Source organism: Varanus komodoensis, unplaced genomic scaffold (assembly GCF_004798865.1).
Source record: "Varanus komodoensis strain SLA01 unplaced genomic scaffold, ASM479886v1 scaffold37, whole genome shotgun sequence".
In the NCBI taxonomy this organism is placed as follows: domain Eukaryota; kingdom Metazoa; phylum Chordata; class Lepidosauria; order Squamata; family Varanidae; genus Varanus; species Varanus komodoensis.
Window position 1 is genome coordinate 2,502,169 of NW_025335889.1, and position 21,169 is coordinate 2,523,337.

Sequence of the window (21,169 nt, forward strand, 5' to 3'; positions counted from 1 at the left end):
CAGTGAGAACCCAGCCACTTCCAGTTCTGTGAACACTCCACTGAACAGGTTAAGTCCAATGGGACAGATGTAGCATGATCAGCCCCAGATCAAAAAGGCGAACCAGTTGCGTAGGTGTCTGGCACTCTAATTGTCTGGTCCACAACCAACAGGTACTACCCTCAGGGTAGAGTTAAATCCTTTTGGTTAGGAAGGGAGGAAATGGATACAACTTGGAACCAACTCCAGTGAACTGTATTTCCCTGATAGCCACAATATTTCCCTAATGGCTGTTATTCTAACTTTGCTGATGTCTTCTGTTAAAATTGTCTATTTTATTTTATTTTATTTTATTTGGGATATTTCTAGCCCGTCCAATCACTTTCATCTCTGGACGGCTCACAGTCTTGAACTGCTTGGAAGTGTAGATGTAGTGTAGAATACTGGCCCCTGACAGTATTTCCTTACCTACTGATAGTCCTTGCTTCAATCTCCCAAATAATGGGAATCTCCCAAGCTAGATTTGTCCAACTGGTCTGACTGAGATAATAGTCCTCTTTTGTCATAAGCTTAGAAGGGTTCCCATGAAGCTATCCAGCCCAAGGCCATGACCATAGAGTCCTCCTTCTCTGAGTTAAAGGCATCTGGAGGAGGAGGAGGATTGCTATTATTAATGCAGAGTCTTCTGTTTTTAACACTTTCAACTTTGATTGATCGACCCGAGTAAAGAGTTATGACCTCAGTCCAATAAGCCATGGTTTTAGGTTAGCGAATATACATTAGGTCATATATAAGTTATTTAGTAGATTAGAGAATATACATTATAGCCACATGCTGTTGCTTCCATCTCTGCCATGGCTTGATGTAAGTCTTCTGGAGTTTGTTAAATTACAGTTTTCCATTTGACTGAAAAACCGCCCATCACTGTCCTGTTTTATACTCAGCACTTAAAGCACAGTTTCTGTGTTCAGATGCAAGAAAAACTGGTGGTTTAACAAACCTCAGAATTACTGAGGGAAGGAGCATGAAGCCTGGCAAGAAAAAGCAGGCATGTGAACACATAATGCACAATGTCTCTCTCAAGTCACTTCCAGTTCACTCAAAAAATGTCTGTCTCCAGTCTTATTATTTATTGTGTGGTGGTGCACCTCAACCTGGGGAGAAAAGATGAGTATAAGAAATGACAGTGACCCCATTCTTCCATAGCAGTCAAAGGCCTCAGCATCCCAGATTTTGACTTCAAGTTACAATGGCAGAAGAGTGGAAGCCTTTTGAATAGCATGTGCTGCACACCAGATTGCTGCACAAAGGTCTTCGCCTGACCATCAAGTTCTTTCACACTAATCCTCACATTAATTCCTCTCCATTTATGGATCACGAGCACAAGGCAAGAAGCAACCAAGGTGCCCTACACCCACAATTGCTTGCACAGTACTTCAGTTTCTGTAGTAGTGCCATGAATTAATCTAAAGTATCAACAGTATTCCCCGTTTAATTAATAAATCTCAGAAAATGGCTAAAGCCAGTTGCTAGGAACAAGCAGAGATACAGACATCCAGTGGTATGTAAATCTTGACACAGAATGCACAAGCGTAGCTTTAAGACAGAGAAAAAGAATTTCTAACCAGTTGTTGGCTCCCAGTGCTCACGGAACACTTGTCTATTGCTGCTTCCAGGAACTAAGATTTCCAGTACCTCTTCTTCCCTTGCCAGTTTCTTCAACATTCCTGTGATTAGCTTTGCTGTACATTTGCCAGAATTAATATTCTCTGTTGCTTTAGAGAAGCTGAGTGGTGTCAGAGTTCAGCTGCTGTTCTTCTACAAAGGCTTCTTCCTGCCAAATACAATTCCTCTGAGCCCCCCGCCTTGTTTAAAAATAAATTATAGGCCAGTTTCTGAATATGCCTGCAATTGCCCTTGGATCGGGCAGTTATACACAGAAGTTGTGAAAGCAGATGCATGATAAGATGTATTACTAAAACCAGTCTTTTTTCTTTTTCTTTTGCTAAGAATCAAGTAGGGGTGCATCAGTTCATATGCTACGTTCATATCATAGTGTTTGCTTAATGCATTTTGTTTCAATCTGTGATCTGGAGAACCCTGGTTTCCTCGAAAGCTTATTTGGCAGTTCCTCAGTGAGAAGGTTGGTAATTGTGGAAAACCTTCTCATACACAGAAAGCCACAGAAAATTATTGGATTGCTGAAAGGTTTACAGAGGGTTCTTGGGGCAACAGTGAGGTCTGTGGGCTGACCAGCAGACCCAGTGAACTGTCCATGTGCTCTGGAACAGCATTTTCTCCAATACTTTCACAGGTTCCACAGTAGACAAAGGCAGTGTAATGCTAAACCAGAACAAACCTTCTCCTCTCTCACTCTCGCTCTCTCATACACATATACACATGCAGCATTTACATTCTCTACAGCATGCCATGCATAGCAGAGACAAGCGTATGTTGATTTGGAGGATAGTCTTCTACCTCATGGCTCCACGCTGTGGAATTACCTGCACTTATAATCCAGCAGGCACCTTCTACAACAGTTTCTCTCCAGTTAGTAAAAGTGCCTTTATTGAAATTTCCTCCTGAAATTTCCTCCAGCATCTGAAAGAAGACAACAATGGTATGCTTCTTTTATGGCCATTCATAGATTTGGAAGAAGTGTGCAAAATGTTTGTCCTGTTTCTTTGGTGACTGGTGACTTGAAACATTAACTCAGGCACAGTTTCTCAAATATTTCTAAGTGAATATTTGTAAAACTAACAGCACCTTTTACAAATTGGTCTTATTCTACTTGTGGGGTTCAAACCTACATAACCATCCTATTTTAGTTCACTTTTCAGTTGAGGCCCCAACTCTGTCTACTTTTCAATGGAACTGTAAAAAAGATTACTTCTATTTCTATTAAGATGTTGCATGGTGGGTTTTAAGCCGCTGCTATTTTTAATTTGGATTCTGACTGTTATATTTGTCATTTTTACAGTTGTATGTGTTTTAAATCCATTTTGAGAGTGCTTCATCTTGAAAGATCGCATATAAATTCCTTAAATACATTAATCAAATAACTTATTTCCAGGAAGTTTTTGTTTTGGGATGCTTTTGTTTGATTGCATAGAAATATAAAAATGATATTTCCTTTAGCCTGAAGTGACATAGTACACTCTAACACCTCAGGATACTGCCATATGTGAAGTCCTGGCATATATTTATGTCTAACACCAAATTATCTCTGGAGATTTGTCCTGAATTAAATGAATGAAATGCTTACAATGTTAATTTCAGTGATACACAATTAAAATGAATGGACAAGTTGTGTAGTTATTATCTTACTGTTAAGTAACATCAAAAACCTTCCGACTCTATCACATGCGTTCTTTTATCTTCTTCATTACAGAGCCAGATTTTTCACTCTCACAGTGTTCAGCCACCTTCAGTTACTTGCTTCAGTCTTGAATATGGGAACTGTGTCAAAAAATATTTTGTCATGCTTAATAATTTGCAGTTGGACTCTGCCAAAATGTCTAGCTTTAATCTCCAGATGGAGACATCAGAGTAAGTCAGGGCAGATGACTGCATTTCCCGCTGCAGACTAGTTCTAACACAAACACACATTTGACAGGTGATTACTTTGGGCTGTGAGCGACTGATAGTTAACATGATCAATGAAGGTTGGTTACTCCAACTTGTCCCGCTTCATTTTACAGCAGCTAGTGGAATTCTCTCTTGTGGCTTTTTTCTTTGGCAGTCCAGAATTGAAAGATTCTCTGGAAATTTGATGGATTTTTAATCAAATAGCTCTTTGGGAAGTGTTTGCAATACAGTAGCATGAACTATAGAGTTGCATATATAAGGAAGCACAAAGGCATTATGTCTGTTGTTGTTATTTATATAGTACCATCAATTTACATAACACTTTTAAAAGAATCACAATACAAAAAGCTATAGGTCCATCCACAAATGAACTCACAAACTAAAATTTACCCAAGGAGGAGGAGACTAAGGAAGCAAGGATAGCAGGAACAATTTGTGATGTTACTTGACCTTGTATGATTATTTGCAAGAAGGAATGAGGCCTAAATATTTGAGGTAACTTCATAGAAGAGTTTGTTCTTGAGAGGTAGTTTGAAAGATGGAAGATTTATGTAGCCATAGATAGAATAGGTGAGTGATAGGTCAAAAGAGCACTGCAAGAACATCCTGTCCTTAAAATACTCTTGTTTTATTACCATTATTTGAAGTTCCTAGCTGTCATGATTTCAGAGACACTGTAGACAAAGTTAACCCTGGCTAATTCCTATTCAATGGAACTCCTTTTTTCCTGGATTGTAGTAATGAAACATAAGCTTGAGAGATGTCTGAAAACTCCCAACATACAAAACATACAATGATTTTTAAAATTTCATTATTTGCTGTCCTGATTTTTTTTTTGTTACATGTTCTCAAATTTTCTCTGACGTATGGTGACCCTATGAATTAATACTCTCCAAAATATCGTATCCATGACCTTCTTGCTTAGCTGTTCTAAATTCAAGGCTGTGACTTCTTTTGCGGACTCAATCCATCTCAAATGTGGCCTTCCTTTCCTCCTTCTGCCTTTGACTTTCCATAGCATGATTGTCTTCTCCAGTGAGTCTTGCCTTCTTTCAGTGATAGCGTCTCCACTGAGGCCTCTCCATTGAGGCTATCATACTTCATGCACATCATGAAGTATGATAGCCTCACTTTTGTTGATTTTTTCCTAGGGATCTGGAACATCTAGGACCCTCCAGTTTTCTGTCAGAGCCAGTATAGTTAAGGGCTAGGAGACTCTTAATGCTTAGTAACTGCAAACTTATTCAAAGTAGTAAAAGCTATTGAGATAAATGAGACTTAATAAAGAGGATACAACTTTGCAATCCTATGTCTTCATATCTGAGAGTCTCTTTAGGGACTTTTCTGTTTAGACATAAAGGACTTGCGCATAATGACATCAAAAGAGTAATCCCTGTATATCAAGAGAAACAAGTCCCTGAACTAGTTCAATTTAATAATTCAACTAAATTTGATAATAAATAAATTGTTGTCCTCGCCAAAATCCACCTTGAGAATCCTGCTGCTTCAGTCTACAACTGGCAACAGCCTGGGCCTTTTATTGTTTGTTCAAATTTGTCCATCCCTTCCCAAGTGCTTAATTAGAATAAAACTTGCAAGATAACTGAAAAAAATGTCTTTAGTAACAATCTTAATTATACAAAACATACAGTAATTGCCTCAGAGCACCAAGTAGTCCTTCTGAGGCTAAACATAAATGTTGAATTCTTGCATGTAGCATTACAGTTCACCAGTTACAGTACTTCTCCACTTCCACAAGATGCTTGTTGTAGATACTTCAACAATAGAGCAGATAACAACTTATATGAGCACTTTCATTGAAGTTCCATGTAGTTCAGTGATAAGAACAATACAAATAACAAATATTAGAAATGCAAACATGATTTCTATTTCCTTTGCAGTTCAACTGTACACAAATGTCAATTTATCTTATACAAAGTAAAAAACCTCTAATTGTTAATTCATGCTCACCCTTTTTTTCTTCTAGGTCTCCCATTGGGTGGGTTCATGAATACAGATAACCCATGGCAGAAACCACTGTGGCATGGCCTGCCATTATGTGTGAACCTGCCCACTGAAATAGTGGCGATTCTTTGTTGTTTATTATACTTCAATAGTCCCATTTTTCTGAATTTTGCTATGCTACTCTTCAGTCAGAAAAGTATGCAAAAATGTGTATGTACAGACAAAAATGTGCATATTAGTGAATATGATACAAAAATACTTTATGTTAAGTGCACTTATATACAAGGCAAAATTCCTTATTGAACGGCTGTATATTAGGAGAAACACACTATAAAATGCGTGCATAGTTCTTAAAAGCTTTTTAAAAAATCATAAATTGATGTGGAAATTGGGTGAAAGTTAGGCTGGAAGAATGAATCTGGGCAAGCCAAAATCCATCAAGCCTAGAGGGGAGCATGCTAAGCTAGGACCAGGGAGATCTTAGTCATGAGCTCCACAGAGTAACCTTGGACCAATGATGGCAGGCTAACCTACCTCACAGGATTGTTATGGGAATAAAGGGGCTGAACTGTGTATTCCATCCTGAAATGCTTAGAGGTTGGGCTAAATAAAAATAAAGTGTGTTTCCTTCTGAACACCTCTTTTTGCATGTTTTTTCTGTATAAAGGGAAAAAGACTAATAGCTAGCATCTGCTCAGCTATACATTTTATCATGTTCTGTTTTCCTACGGTTTCCATTCATGATATATGCATGTCAGTAGATTCCTTTTAAAAATCCTCAGGCCTGTATGGTATGTCATTCTTTCCTAGCAAATTTGGGTGCATACTCAGCATTCCTTGATTTTCAGAAAAAACATTAGCACAGCCAACAATGACATCCAGAAGCAAAATAGACTTCTAAAACATCTTTCTTCCAGCTGTTGAACACAAAGAGTGTGAATTTTGAATGATTTAATACAATGTTCCCAGTGCCTGGCATATGCAGGTAACTGCTTATCGGTTTGGATCTACTCATACAAGCAGTGTAATGTCTGTACACTAACATATAACAGAACCATACCCTTCCTGGAACAAAAAATGTAACTGCAATTTGTCCTGATAACAGAAAGGAGCAATCTTTCATAAATTAGCTTCCCTATCACTATACTTCTCATGTGAATATACCTCTTATGTATACAGATACTGTATTTTATTTCTCTTCTTCATGAAAGGGGAAGTTGTGTGAGTTTGTAGATCTGGCATTTATATGACTAATGTGAACAGTTAACTACACAACAACCTAAAATACTGTTTTTCCTCACTCTAAAGTGGTTTGGTAGCTACCAGGTTTTAGGGTGTGGGGGTGTTCCTCTCTAACCTTTGGGGGAGAATATACAAGGTGTGTCTATTCATCATGAGCTGTATATTCAGACACCCCCAAATGTGGTATGTAGGGCATTTTTCTCTTAACTGAAGTTTTGAACTTACAGCATCTGCCACCCCATTCCCAGAAATCTTTTCCAACAAGGCAAACTTCCTGCTTCATTCTTTCTAGTCTCATGGGTGGTATTCACTTTAATCTGTAGTTTATTATAATTTGCTTTCTTTGTAGGTTCTTAATTCCATTCCGTCATAACTTAGTGCATCATCAGGCTGCTATTTTTCCAAGGGTTACAACACCCCTTTTCCCTCCCCTTATTTCACCCATGGGATGTCATTTTTGATTAAGCTTTCGTAAAGCCCTTTCCCCAGCTTCTAAAGGGTAAAAGTCAAAAATCAATAATGTGCCAGTCCTCCCTGAGTGCAGTAGCAGTCAGAGGTAAATGAATGATTAAACATGATGAATAACAGTGTAATGGAAGACGCAAAGTAGGGGAAAGTGCTCACTTTAGCCTAAACCCTGAGATTTATTGCTGAGTACTACAAATAATGGAATCATCAATCTTCCAAGGACTAAAAAAGGCATCCACTGCAGTAACTTTAAAAAGCATTGAAAGAAATCATACCACCTCTTCCTTGATAGTTGTCATTGGCCATTTAGCATTGCAACAGTATCAAATTAGTATGTAAATAAGAAGTGTGTTAATTCTGCCCTGAAAAGAGGGTGTTGATGTGGTAGATGAATGAAGGCCCTTTCACACATCACAGTAACAGCCTACCTTAGCAGTTCCCTGGCAAAATTAAAAGCTGTTCTGAATGTGCTTACTGCTTAATTAACACAGAACAAAAGTTTGACTTCTGAAAAATGTGATGGAAGATATGCCAAGAGCTAATCAAATTAGTTGATATATATAGTTATATAACGCCTATGCATTGAAACACCCAATCGGCTTGGGAAGGGGGTTGTAGCTAACCAGTAATATACAAAATTAGCCTTTCAGGGGAATGGGAAAGAGGAATGATCATAGATGAGGGGCAGGATTTAAAACTCTTGTGTAGCACTGGAAATGGCTTGAGCATTTTTTCCTCTTAGCTTAAGGAGGTTCACTGACTGTAATAAAAGTATGAGAACTTGCTTTTGAAGACTTGAGGCCTTTAGCCGGATGCCCAAAGAAAAGACTTAATTTTCAATATACAGAGTCATCTCATGACCTTGGCTGGGAAAGCTGTGTGCTTGAACTTTCACTGAAATTGTCAGGGCATGTTAACTATGGAGTAAGTGCCATTGAGCCCCTGAGATTTAGGATTGCATCTATAATATCTCACTATGAATTCATATTTTATTTATTTATTTAAAGTTTTTATATGCTTTCCCCATTGTTACAGAACCTCGGGACGGCTCACAACAACAAATAAATTAAAAAAAAAGAATTACATTTACAATTACAATTACAATTTCAGTTATTTATTTTATTTCAGCTGAAGCTTGTTTGAAATTATGTGTGCTTACAATGCACCCTCATAGGCTTCTACTCATTAATTGTAGGAGTAGGACTGACTACCTACCACAGGTTTTTACTATTGCAATAAATGGATTTATAAATGTGCACTGTTTAGTATAAGGAACATTTCATTGTTTCCATAAATATACTTGGAGGAAAACTAACTTATGGGCCAATTCCTAAGAAGGAAAGGGGTGGTGGATAAGTATATGAGAGGCATGCCCAGCCTTCTGAAGGAACTAGTGGCTGGTCTGTTCTGATGCTTCTGCACCCAGAGAGAGGAGGATAGGAAAAGAGGGCTCCCTTGAAAATGAGGGAAGTGTGAGGCCTTCTTTTGTAAATTATACATTAGTTGTTATTTGTTTAATTTACTACATTTTTGCCCCCACTTTTCTTCCATGATGGAACTCAAGTCAATATACATGGGCTGGGTTCATTCAATACCACAATAACCCACATTCAAGAGTTGTATTGTGGGTTAGTGCTGAAATATGAGCAGTTGTTTTTTCTGAATCCAGCCAGACTAACACACTGTAGTTTGTTACCTACAGACAAACAGATAAACCACAGTTCATAGCCCAACAAGTGACCATGAGTTCTCTTCATGTGTTGTTAGTTATTTACACGTTATGTCTGGTTAGCAAAGATGGGTTCAGAAATCACAATAACCCATACTTCAACCACCCACCATTCAGCTCCAACCCACACTCAGACTTGGAGTAGGATATTGTGTTGTCTGAACCTAGTCACTGTGTTTCTAGCTTCTCCAAGCACCAGACAGACACAGGGCAGTTTGGCATCAACAAATGGCTGAATCATACACCCTCAGACCAAGGCCTGAGCAGGGCTAGGTTACTATCTAAAAAGCTGTGTAGTGGAACTAGGGAAGTTTCAGGAGGACTCTAAAAACTGGCTCTGAACTCTACCACTTAAGAGAAGGTGGAGTACAAAAAAAAGCCTTACTGGAATGACTCCAGAAACTGTTTGGATCAAATCCCAGTAATGATGAAGACATATTTGTATTTAGGGAGCTCTGCCTACTATGGCACTAAAGTGGCTACGTACAATTGACCAAAACAAAATTAAAAATGTATCATTGAAAAAGGATGAAATTAGTTTGCACATATGGTTTGGATATGCCAGTTCAAATGCAAATATACAGATATTTAAATAACGTAATGCAATCCATCTTACCATAGCACTAAAGAGTGTGTCCTGGTGACTTGTGTGCTTGCCCATTTAATTGAATGTTGAGGTGCAAACTCTTAACGGGCACAGTGGTGTTTTAGCTTTAAACTAGCATTGGTTAGGACTATCTCTTCCTTTCACATGGAAACTTATCCAGTAGCCGAGGCAATGAGAAAGCGGCTGTGGCCTCCATTAGTCTCAGTACTGTCCCAAGTTCCAAGATTTCTGGGAAATGATAATGCCCTGCTGCACTGGGTAGGCTCAGCCTGGAGCTAATTGTGGGCCAAATCCATTAGCTGACAGGCAAAGGTCAAGTGCAGCTTAGCAGCCCAGCAAGATGGCAGGTCAAAGCTGGAAAAGTCATTAGGCAGACATTAGGCATATCACCACTACCATCACCTTTCTGTACCGCCAATAGCTGAAGTTCTCTCCATGATAAAATACCATAAAATTTTATCAAAACACTTTAAAATTAAGAACTGCTAAAGCAACATGCAATGAGTAATATCCTCAGTACCCTGTAAGCCCAAGCAAATCCTTAAAGACCTTAGCATTAAAGGTCATCTTATCCTGGCACTGAAAGATGACAGAGTTTACACCAGGTGGGCCTCAGTGCAGAGTTCATTCCTAGGAGTGGCCACTACAAAGAAGGCCCTCTGAAATGTACAGGCAGCCAATGTAAGCAGGCTAGTACTGGCCTTGTATGGTCAGACCACGGACTCCATTTATTAATCTGGCTGCCACATTCTGCACCAGCTGTAGCTGCTGAACAGTCTTCAAGGACAGCTCCAAACAGCGTGCAGAGAAGTAATCCAATTCACAGATTAAGAGAGTATAGATGACTAAAACCAGGCCACCCCCATCCTGATGACTCTGGTAGAAGGCACTCCGTGCCACTGAGGCCACCTGAGCCTCAAGTGGATCAAGGAGAACTCCCAAGCTACGAACCTGCTTTTTCAATAAAAGTTGTTCACTATTTCTTTATATAGCAGCTTCTTCAGAATAGCAATTAAATGTTGCTATTTTGTTGCTATTTTAGTATAAAAGTGCAACAGTTCCAAGAACAATTTACATAAAAAGTTTTCAGCATGTCTTCATAAAGACAAATAATGCTAATCAAAATTCAAAGTTTCATTAAAAATAGGAAAGAGTCCTGCATTCTTGTTTCTTAGTAGCTCTATTTTGGCTACAGTCCTGGTGGTACCTACTAGCTGAATTTGTGATTAGAAGGAATGATGCACTTCAGGACAAGTGGGGGGAAATAAATAACCTCTACTGAATAAAAGAAACCTGTTTACAAAAATGTTGGCTGTGCTGCTTAAAAAAACTGAGTTGCAAAAATAAAATAAAATAAATTCACAAAAAGTCATGAACTTCGTTAACTGGGAAATTACTTTTTTGCACCTTATATCTTTTGTGAGGGTTATACCTGGTTATTTCCCAGGTATAACATAAAGCACATCTACTGCTACTATTAAAATGATTTTTGGACAACAGAAATGCAACCTGTTGTGAATGTATGCAGGCAAATAATTAATGCAGGCAATAGGTGGAATATTGAGGTGGAATATTTTGGCCAAGCCATTTTTAGGAGTGTATGTGTCCCCAAGGTTATGTAAAGCAAAGATGGTCATTAACAGCTTGCATAACATCTGGGAGACTGAAGGAGCAATTTAATGATAGAAGTGCTGGATGCTGCTGAGACACACTAAATTCCTGGGCTGACCATTTAGAAGGGAGGATAAAAGTTAATTCTTTGCCTTAAAGAAAACAATGGGAAGAAGTAAATGAGACAGAAACTCTGATAAGACATACTAAACAACATCAGCAGCTGACCAGGCTCTCTATCTCTTCTTAAGTAACAACAAATATCTGCACAGTAATGGGAACACTCCAAGAAAAAGGCTTGGCATTGGGTATAATATATCAGGCTGATGTAAGGCTGATATATCAGCTGCGGCCGTATCTGAACAGACAGGACCTGGCAACAGTTATCCATGCACTGGTAACCTCTCGCCTGGAATATTGCAATGTGCTTTATGTGGAGCTTACCTTGAAGATGGTTTGGAAATTTCAGTAGGTCCAGAATAGAGCAGCAAGGCTGCTGGCAAGGACTGGCAGATATGACCAGATAAAATCAGTCTGGGCCCAATTCAAGTGGTTAACTTTAGTGTTTGTAAACCTAAATGGTTTGGGGCCAGGGTATCTAAAGGAGCACCTCTTCCCATATGAACCTACCCAGCCCCTTACATCAGCATCTCAGGACCTTCTGAAGGAGCCCCCTCCTCAGGAAATGAGGAGGGTGGCTGCAAGAAGGACCTTTTGGGGAGTGGCACCCTGACTTTGGAGTGAGCTTCCTAGAGAGGTTTGTTTGGCCCCCTCTTTATTTTCTTTTTGGCACCAGGCAAAGACCTTTTTATTTCATTGGTATTTTAATTGTTAGTCTGTTTTTCATGGTGGTATGTTTTAATATAGAGTGTGATTATGCCTTTTGATTCCTTTTGAGTTGTTGATTCTGTTACATTAAGCATGTGACTTGGGTGTGCTTTTATTCTAATTTGATTAAGAGTTTAATATTATGTTTGTTATGTATTATATCTTTTTTTATAAGTTTTTTTGTCTGTAATCCACCCAGGGAGCCATGTGGGGTGGGCTGAAAATCCAGTTAGTCAATCAATCAATCCATCAATTCTTCCATTTAATTATAAGGAACTGAAAAAGTGTGGTCACTAGGGATGGTTACCCATTACTCTGTGACAGCTAGAGGTGAAAGAGAAGGAACTTTAAAAGTTTTGTGCTCTCTCCCCACCCCTTTCTCTCTATATATATATTTGACCATGTTTCTATCTGTGAGCATATGTAAGCTTTTCTTTGGAGAGAAATACAAAGAAACTATGGCCTCAGTGATATTTCTATAGCAAAACTAAGCATGGTTAATGAAAACAGAGCTCCTTCCTAATCTTTGCAAACCCACTAAAAATACTGGTGATGTAAGAAATGTTTAATTTGGGTAAACAGAGTTCATCTTTTGTTATTCTGCGTTATTTGTTTTTAATCATCTGTTTTTAGCTCTTTTAATCTTGATGTTTTTCCTTGTTTTCTGATATTTTATGTTGTTTTTATTATCTGCTTTTATGATCTGCTTTTATGGACTGTGTAAATTGCCTAAGGAGCTTCAGCTGTGTGGTAGCACGTTTGAATTTCTGAATTTTGCATTATCAGCAGACATAATGCCAAACCATAATGATGGAAGAATGGAGGGCTATTTATGAAGAAGAAGAATGGCAGAAAGTATCCATTGCTGAATCTAATGCCCAGTTTGCACAGTATTTTTTACTGGAAGAAAGACTAAGTCTACCTGGTCTTAAGCCAGAACACAGTCTAGTACAGTATACTGTTTAGCATGTCTTTCCAACATGTTGCTATTTGATATATTTAGATAGACAAGAGGATTCAGGGACAGGGATATGAGTACTGCTTATGAAGGGTACAGGTAGTATAAGAGGCATGAGGAAGATGAATTTCCAAGCTGGGCAGTGTAAGGATACGGCAGAAGATGGAATGATATCATGAAGTAGATTTGATGGAGTAACTGTTGTTTCCTTTCTCTAGGAAAGATAGCAAGCAATTTTTGAGAATCTTCTACGCTATTCCATTCTTTACACCTTCTGACTTTAACTGTATTGTACTCTGGAGTCAATGAGCCAGTACATCAATGCCCTAAGGTCTGTTCCTTCCTGACCAGCTGGCAATTTATTGTCCAAACAATTAATTTGCCTTGGGACGGTGCTATTGATCTGATTCCAACTATAGTCAGCAATAGGTTCATTCCTGTTGGTGGTTCCTAAAATGAAGTCCATCCCTTAATAAGTACTAATGCAAATCCCGCATTCTGTCAAATATGCTTAGAAAGGCTACAACCCAATCAGAGCCTCATCAGAGTCTTATCACATTGAGGGTCTGTGTTACAGTGTGCTAGGATTAGCATGCGTCATTGATGGGTGATGGGCCTGCAAGCAGTGTGAATGGATTAGTTTTCCTGTTAATGTTCCTGTGAATGCAGAGTGACCTAGCCTAAAGAGAAATATTGATGGTCTCAGAGAGACATTTGTATGCAAAGTTAGGGCCTCTAGAGTAACTTCTCCAGGCTTGATTTAAACTGTGCACCATCTGTGGTTCCTTACTGGCTTTCATTCTGTTCCTGATGCTTCCCTCTGTTTTTAAGTTCAACCCTTCCCTTCCCTTTTTTTGTACAATGTATATTTCATGGTTCTTTCCCCCTTCCTCAGAGCTAAAAGTGGAGAATTTCACATACATATTTCATGACTAAATGCTGCAGTCAAAAAAATATTTATCTTTCTTAAAAAAAAAAAACTTCAAACATTTTGTTTAAAATTAGTAACAACTGAAACTATTGAAAACTCCCTTGTTCATTTTATGAAATAAAGTTAAGAACATAAGAGCGGGTGCTTTTTCCAGAGGCTAAGAAAAATATACTATTCATTTGCATATATTTACTTAAATTATGCACATTTGAAATTGCCCACTGACAAGCATTAACGCTAAACCAGGAAACAGGTTGGTCATGCAGTAATACTATATAACCATGGCACATATTTTTAAAATCTTCAGGAGTTTCCTTTATATGTTAAGAAGTTTCTACTTCTGTTCCCTTCTCCTGGAAGCTAGAACATGCAGTCATCTTAAGAGCACTTCTAGCATTCTCTTACCTTGCTGTTCATTCTGCTCTTACAGAACGTCTCTCATTGCTGCTACTACACACAATCCTAGTTTATAAAAGTATTCAGCTGCAGTTTATAGCTGTCTTTCTCCCTTCCTACCTTATTTCCCCTAAGAAATCTTGGGGAAAACAGATACTGTTAGAACAAACAGCTTGGGAAGGAAAAAGCAAGCTTGGGCCTGCTTCTCTCAAAATACTGCATTCCAAACTAGAAAGCTCAGACTCTGAGCTGAAAAGAGACTCTGAAAAAGAGTCTGAGCTAGAAAAAGGAGCGGTTGGAATGCAGTACTGAAATGTCAAGGTTAACCAGTGAGATTAGCTGAGCTGCTGGTGAGAATCAGAGCACCTCTGGTTTAGAAGGTAGGGAGAGGAAATTGGAAAGGATACTGTGAAATAAGGGGGGTCAGAGGGAGAGCAGTGTGAATTCATCAACCTAGTGGTTAATCATCAAGCCAAATGAGGGGACCAATACATTAATGTCTGGCATTCCTACCACCTTGTCTGCAGGCAGCACGAACCTCCCTGAAGGTGGTGCCAGCCCCTTTTGGAGGAGAAGGGAGACAGGATTCAGTTTGGAATCAAGTCCTGATGTAGGCAAGAATTAACTCCATCAGAGAGATTGCTGCTTTGATAGATGAAGAACTGTATTTTACAAGCCTTGATCTGCCGGAAAGGGGAAATGGGAGAGATACAATCATAACACCCTTTTTTTGTGCCTATACAGCTATAGAAGGACTTAGGCACATGTGTTAAACCTTTATTTGTGAATGGACCCTCATTTAACACTGACACATTGGGAAAGCTAAATTGCCACTGTGTTATTAGAAGAGCAGGGTGTACACTTAGTATAGCCCAGAGACTAGCTGCCTCGTGCAGTCCTGCGTCTGACTAGTGCCTAGGTGGGTTATCCTGCAGAACACCAAGAACAGTACCCTGAACTTCTCAGACATAAGCCAGGGAGTATGTTGATCTTTATTTATCTGTAGTATTTGTATACTGCTCCATATCTTAGGTATATTCTAGAGTGGCAAACAGTTAAAAGCCTAAAACTGACAAAAGAATAAAGACATCATATTAAAACCAGGATAACATTACAACTATAGCTGGTCAGCATGAAGAGCTTCCTGGAACAATAATGCTATACATCAGTATCACCAGATGTAAGACTGGCAGCCTAGATTAAGTATCAAGATATGGGCAAATCCATCAATTTAGTTTATTTTCTATCTTTCTTTTACCTCATTAAGTTTGTCCTGCTTTCTGGATGAGTTTCTAACTTTCAAAGACTCATCAGCATGAAAATTTGTAAGCAGTTTTGTGCACATTTTTCCTGTTTTTGTACATGTGTTGGTTCAATATACACATTTATTTTCAGTTAGTTTTCTGTAATACAATACTGTATCCAATCAACATTTGCATGTGAAAATTTCCCTATTGTCCACATTTTTGTATGCAACATTTTCTTCAGGGAACTGCATTGCAAAATTCTGAGAAGTGAAAGTAACAAAAGATAAGCATTCCCAGTGCTTTTTTGTCATAGAACACACCGGAATGGAGTTCTGCCACCTTTTCTCGACAGATTTTCCAGGTTTTAAAAGTAACTTTTGAAAATTTGATGTTTGGTCCACGTGGATTTGAATCGCCCTGTCGAGCGTAGCAGGTCGGCAGCAAAATCATTAAAACGGTGCATGCGGGCTGCTTGTGTGTTGAATACAATGCATGCGTACTTCATCCACACTGGTTGTGATGGCACTGCTCGGCTTGTGGCACTGCTCGGCTTGTGACTGTTGTGTGGTTGTGCGCTGAGTGCTTACTGCGGGCGGCGACCGTTATGTTTCGTTACACAACTGACGTGTGTGGGTGTGTGTACAGTGATTGACTATGTGCGAAAGGTAAATAATTTCATGAGTTCCAGCACCTTTTTTCTTACAAAAAAAGCACTGCACATTTCTATTTTCAGAAATATGTATTTGGGAAATTCCAACTCACTGAATTCTGAATTAAATCCTAGTATCGGCAGCTTAAAAGATTAGGCAAATGGATGTCTGTTAGTGGAGGATAGGTCTGTTAGTGGCTATTACAGCAGGACCCCTTATCAACGGGGGTTGGGTTCTGAAACCTCCAGAGGGTGCCTGAAACCACAGACAGAAGCAAACACTATAAACTGTACATATACATGTCTTTTCCCTCCACAATTTCAGGGATAGAAGATTCAGTCTTACCATTCATCCTAGTGACCTCAGCATATAGGGTTTTCTTTTCACTTTTCCTATTAAATCAAGAAATTTCAGTTAAAGGAAGTACTCTACTATGTCTCTTTGTCATCTTACAACTTTTCTTTCAGGCTGTGGTCACTTGTAGTTAAGTGAAACTGAACCAGAGGATAAGGGGGTCCTGCTATATTTATAAAAGTTATATGGTTCTGTAGGACCATAATATATTTAAGAGTGTGATCCTGTGCAGGTTTACATGGGGGAAAGCGCCTAGAACTCCCACAGGCCCCAGCCAGCATAGCTGTGTCATGGATGTTGTATGCCTTATATGCCTGACATGTGAGTGGTGATCAGCTTCATGCCTCACATGCACAAGCACGACTGGTAGATAGGAAGAGAATGTTGAGTTAGGATACAGACCTTGGTCAAATCCAGCAAAGAAATTCTGGTATAATCCAAAGGTGCTGCCAAATGAGAAAGGATGGCACATTTCCTGGTGCTAACTGGTCCCTAAGGTGGAAAGAATGGGACTGCAGCTGGTGCAGTGGTTTAAACCGCTGTGCTGCTGGGCTGGTTGATTGAAAGGTCACCGGTTCGAATCTGCACAATGGGGTGAGTTCCTGTTGCTCCTTCCCAGCTCCTGCCAACCTTGCAGTTCGAAAGCATGCAAATGCAAGTAGAGAAAAAGGTGCCACATCGGTGGGCAGGTAACAGCGTTCCGTGCACCTCGGTGTTTAGTCATGCCGGCCACATGACCACAGAGACTGTCTGCGGACAAACGCTGGCTCCCTCGGCTGGGAAATGGAGATGAGCACCGCCCCCTACAGTCAGGCATGACTGGACGTAACATCAGGGGGAAACCTTTACCTTTACGGTGGAAAGTACTCTGTCTTGTCTATACAAAGAGAATCTAATACCATAAAAGCAAACCTCTCACAATGGGAACCAGGTTGTTGTCAAATGAAAAGAAACCTTCTCAACAAGCCCTCAGCCTGATGTACTTTGCCAGAGAGCAGGAGGAGGCTCTGTAAAACATTCTTTGAAATACAGATAGATTTATCAATGAATTTCTTCACATGCAAAGCAACATGTGGCTCCCACATAGCCAGCTTATTTGTAAATGTTGAGTAGATGTAATCACAGCTTAGCAGGTTCTTTATTTTCTTCTTGGAAGAGATCCTCATTGTCGTCATGATTTTGTTTAAACTCTGGTCCATTGAGTGTGTTGATCCCTGCTGTGGGCTTGAGGCCTGATAGGTCAGGGATGAACTTAGTAGATGGCCTTAGCTAAACTGAACTGGGGCACCTCTCTTCATCTTTGATGCGGGAAAAGTAATATTAACCTACTATTTGGGCTTGTTGGAAGGATAACTAAATGAATATATGTGAAGTGTTTTGAGCATTGAGGGAAAATGTTGTATAGATGATGATGTTTATGATGATGATGATGATGGAAACTGAGAGTGTGGGAGTCTACGGTCTGAACAAGAACAAGGGTCCAAATAACTTTCAGGATTTTTTTGAATGTTTATTTCCTCATACAAAACTTTTAATACCTTATGTTATTGGAGCAGCTCACCAATTTTAGGATAGATTTAACTATTTTCACATACCAATGGTGAAAATGCCAGACTTGTATGGTATAAGACACCCTTTTTGTTTTACTTGCCTCTGGGCAATTGGTCATTGTATCAGGTTTCTCATATGCTGCTTTTAAAAATACCTACTATAGACATCATACTCTGCCTGATTTCTAGCACTGACATGAATATAAACAGATGATTATGGTCTCTGTAAAATGACTGGCAGGTACTCACTGTACAAATCCCCCGAATACTAGATAAATATGCAGCATCGGGCAAAGTTCTTTATGAAAACACTGGAACTCATTTGGTGCTGTTCGCAATTCAAATCTTCTTTTCCTTAAGTGAGCTTTATGATAAAGGAATAGGTTTTTTAGCAGCTGTTTGCTAAACCAGTTCTCCCACACCCTCCATGATCCTTGCCTTTTATTCTTGTCTCTGTTGTTTGTTTTAGGAATCAGCAATCTTGCTTAATGGCTTTGAATCTTCTATGACTGTCTTTTCTTTCTTTCCCCTTTTCTTTTTGGCAGGGTAGAGTTTCATCAAGCACTACAGAAACATACGCACAGTTAGCTTATTTATTCAGCTTGCCACAGTATATTTCTGTGGAAAACTCAGAATGGGCTTGCAGATACTATATTTCTCTCTGACAGCGCAGGGCAGGGTGACATTTGTTTATGTAGAGGTTCACAGGGCAAGCTATGCCTTACTTTGTATATTATCTACTTTTTCCCTGCTTGCAAATGGCAGGTATATTTCTAGAGCTTCTGCTTGTCTGCTTGTCTGTCTGTCTGTCTGTCTGTCTGTCTGTATTCCTTCCAAGTTTTTATTTATACCAGTCCCAGAAAGGGACCCTTTATGCTGTAATTCACAGTTGACTCAAAAATAAATTTGTTATTCAGTATTCCAGGTTGGTTCCTGTATCAGTCTGTTGCGACCAAAGCACCGAAGAATCTTGTAACAAATAAAAAATCTGATGAGGGTATAAGCTTTCATAAGCTAGCATCCATTTCATCATCTGCAGCTTTTAATTTGGGAGAAATAGGGCTCTACTTATGAAATAGTTGGCTGTGTCTTTTGAACCAGAAGAGATGAACTGGACTGAGAGTCCAGCAGGAGGAGAATGCTGGACTGCTGCTCTTTATAGGATGAGGTGGAACCCTGTCGACTCTTGCTGTCTCACCCAGACTCTGCTGAGCTAGTGGCAGTAAACTCTGGCATTGTCATTGCATGCAGCAGAGTGCCAGACCACATAGTACCCTAACTGTAGGCATGTAGTTAAGGGGTACCTTATCTACTGTAATGTAAACACGTGTAGTCTTAAGTTAGATTGTGACCACCACACTCCAGAACAGTAGTATTAAACTGTTCTGCCACCACCATTATTTGATTAGTGAAAGTTTCCCCAGTACACATTGATCAGCAAAAGAATGTGTGCACGTGTGTGCGGGAGGGGGAGTATTCACTGGTATCGGTGGAATCCCCCATTTTTTTTTTCATTATGGGAGACATCTGGTAAGAAAGTTCAATGCTCCTCTTCTAGCACATAGTGATTCCTGTCCAAACTGGGACTGTGCATATTTACACTTCTTTATTTTCCTGGACTCCAAGATCACCGCAGATGGGGACTGCAGCCAAGCAATTAAAAGATGCTTGTTCCTGGGGAGGAAAGCTATGGCAAACCAAGACAGCATACTAAAAAGCAGAGACATCACCCTGCCAACAAAAGTGTGTATAGTCAAGGCTATGGTTTTCCCAGTTGCAATATATGGCTGTGAAAGCTGGACCATAAGGAAGGCTGAGCGCCAAAGGATTGAGGCCTTTGAATTGTGGTGCTGGAGGAGACTCCTGTGAGTCCCTAGGATCGCAAGGCGATCAAACCAGTCAGTCCTAGAGGAGATCAACCCTGACTGCTCTTTAGAAGGCCAGATAGTGAAGATGAAACTCAAATACTTCGGCCACCTAATGAGAAAGAAGGACTCCCTGGAGAAGAGCCTAATGCTGGGAACAATAGATGGCAAGAGGAGAAGGGGACGGCAGAGGATGAGGTGGCTGCATGGAGTCACTGAAGCAGTCGGTGTGAGCTTGAGTGGACTCCGGGGGATACTGGAAGACAGGAAGGTCTGGAGGAATGTTGTCCATGGGGTTGCAATGGGTTGGACATGACTTCGAGACTAACAACAACAACAACAACTTCCTCATTTACTGCTTCAAGTGTTGAGGGAGCACATTTACACTAGAGTAAATAAAGTGGAAGCAAAGCCCTGTGACAAAATACTGAGAGAACTAGGATTGTTCAGCCTCAAGAAACAAAGACTGAGGGGAGATATGATAGCATTCTACAAGTACCTCAAAGGCTGTCACAAAGAGGAAGGACAAGATCTCTTCTCATTCATTCATAATAGACTTAAGTTAAAAGAAACCAGATTTACATGAAACACCAGAATGTCCTTACTGTCAGTGCAGTACACAGTGGAACCGATTGCCAGGGGAAGTTGTGGGCTCTTCCTTGATGGAGAATTCAAAAAGCATCTATACAGTCATCTGGTGTAATTTAGTGCCTTGCAATAGCAGGGGTTTGGACCCGATGGCCTTCTGGCCCCTTCCAACTCCACTACTGTACAATTCTGTGAAATAGAAAGAGCAGCCTTGACTATACACTATGCAATTAGTATAACATGTAGTTTGGCTCGAGAGTTGCCTAGAAATTTCTCCCCCTGGAAAGCTAGCAAAGTAATATAAAAAATATGGTGCCTTGATTTCCTTCATGCCTTATTCCAGCCTTGCCTAACCTGGTGGCCTCCAGATGTTTTGAACTGTAATTCCTAGCATGACTGGTCATTGGCTGTGTTGGCTGGAGTTGATAGGGGTTTTCCAAAACATCTGGAGGGCACCAAATGCTTTGGAGAAAGCTGTCTTAGACACAAAGTTATCTGGTTTTCACATCATGCCATCCCGCTGTGGATGATCAGCCATGGTGGCTTGTCATGTCATGCAAACTTGGTGTGATTTCTGCAAAACGAGTTATTCTGAAAACCTATGAGTTGTTGG

At 39.8% G+C, this 21,169-nt stretch overlaps 1 protein-coding gene across 2 annotated transcripts in view; it reads left to right on the forward strand.

Moving 5' to 3' along the window:
• SULF2 (sulfatase 2) overlaps positions 1-21,169 on the forward strand; it is a 209,620-nt gene that overhangs the window by 24,878 nt on the left and 163,573 nt on the right. Inside the window, exon 1 of one of the 2 annotated variants that reach the window (XM_044440363.1) lies at positions 12,574-12,591. The exons of the other annotated variant lie outside the window; for it this stretch is intronic. The gene's annotated coding sequence lies outside the window, so the exon portion shown is untranslated. Of the gene's footprint in view, positions 1-12,573; positions 12,592-21,169 lie in introns of those variants that run through there. 2 annotated transcript variants of the gene reach the window in all.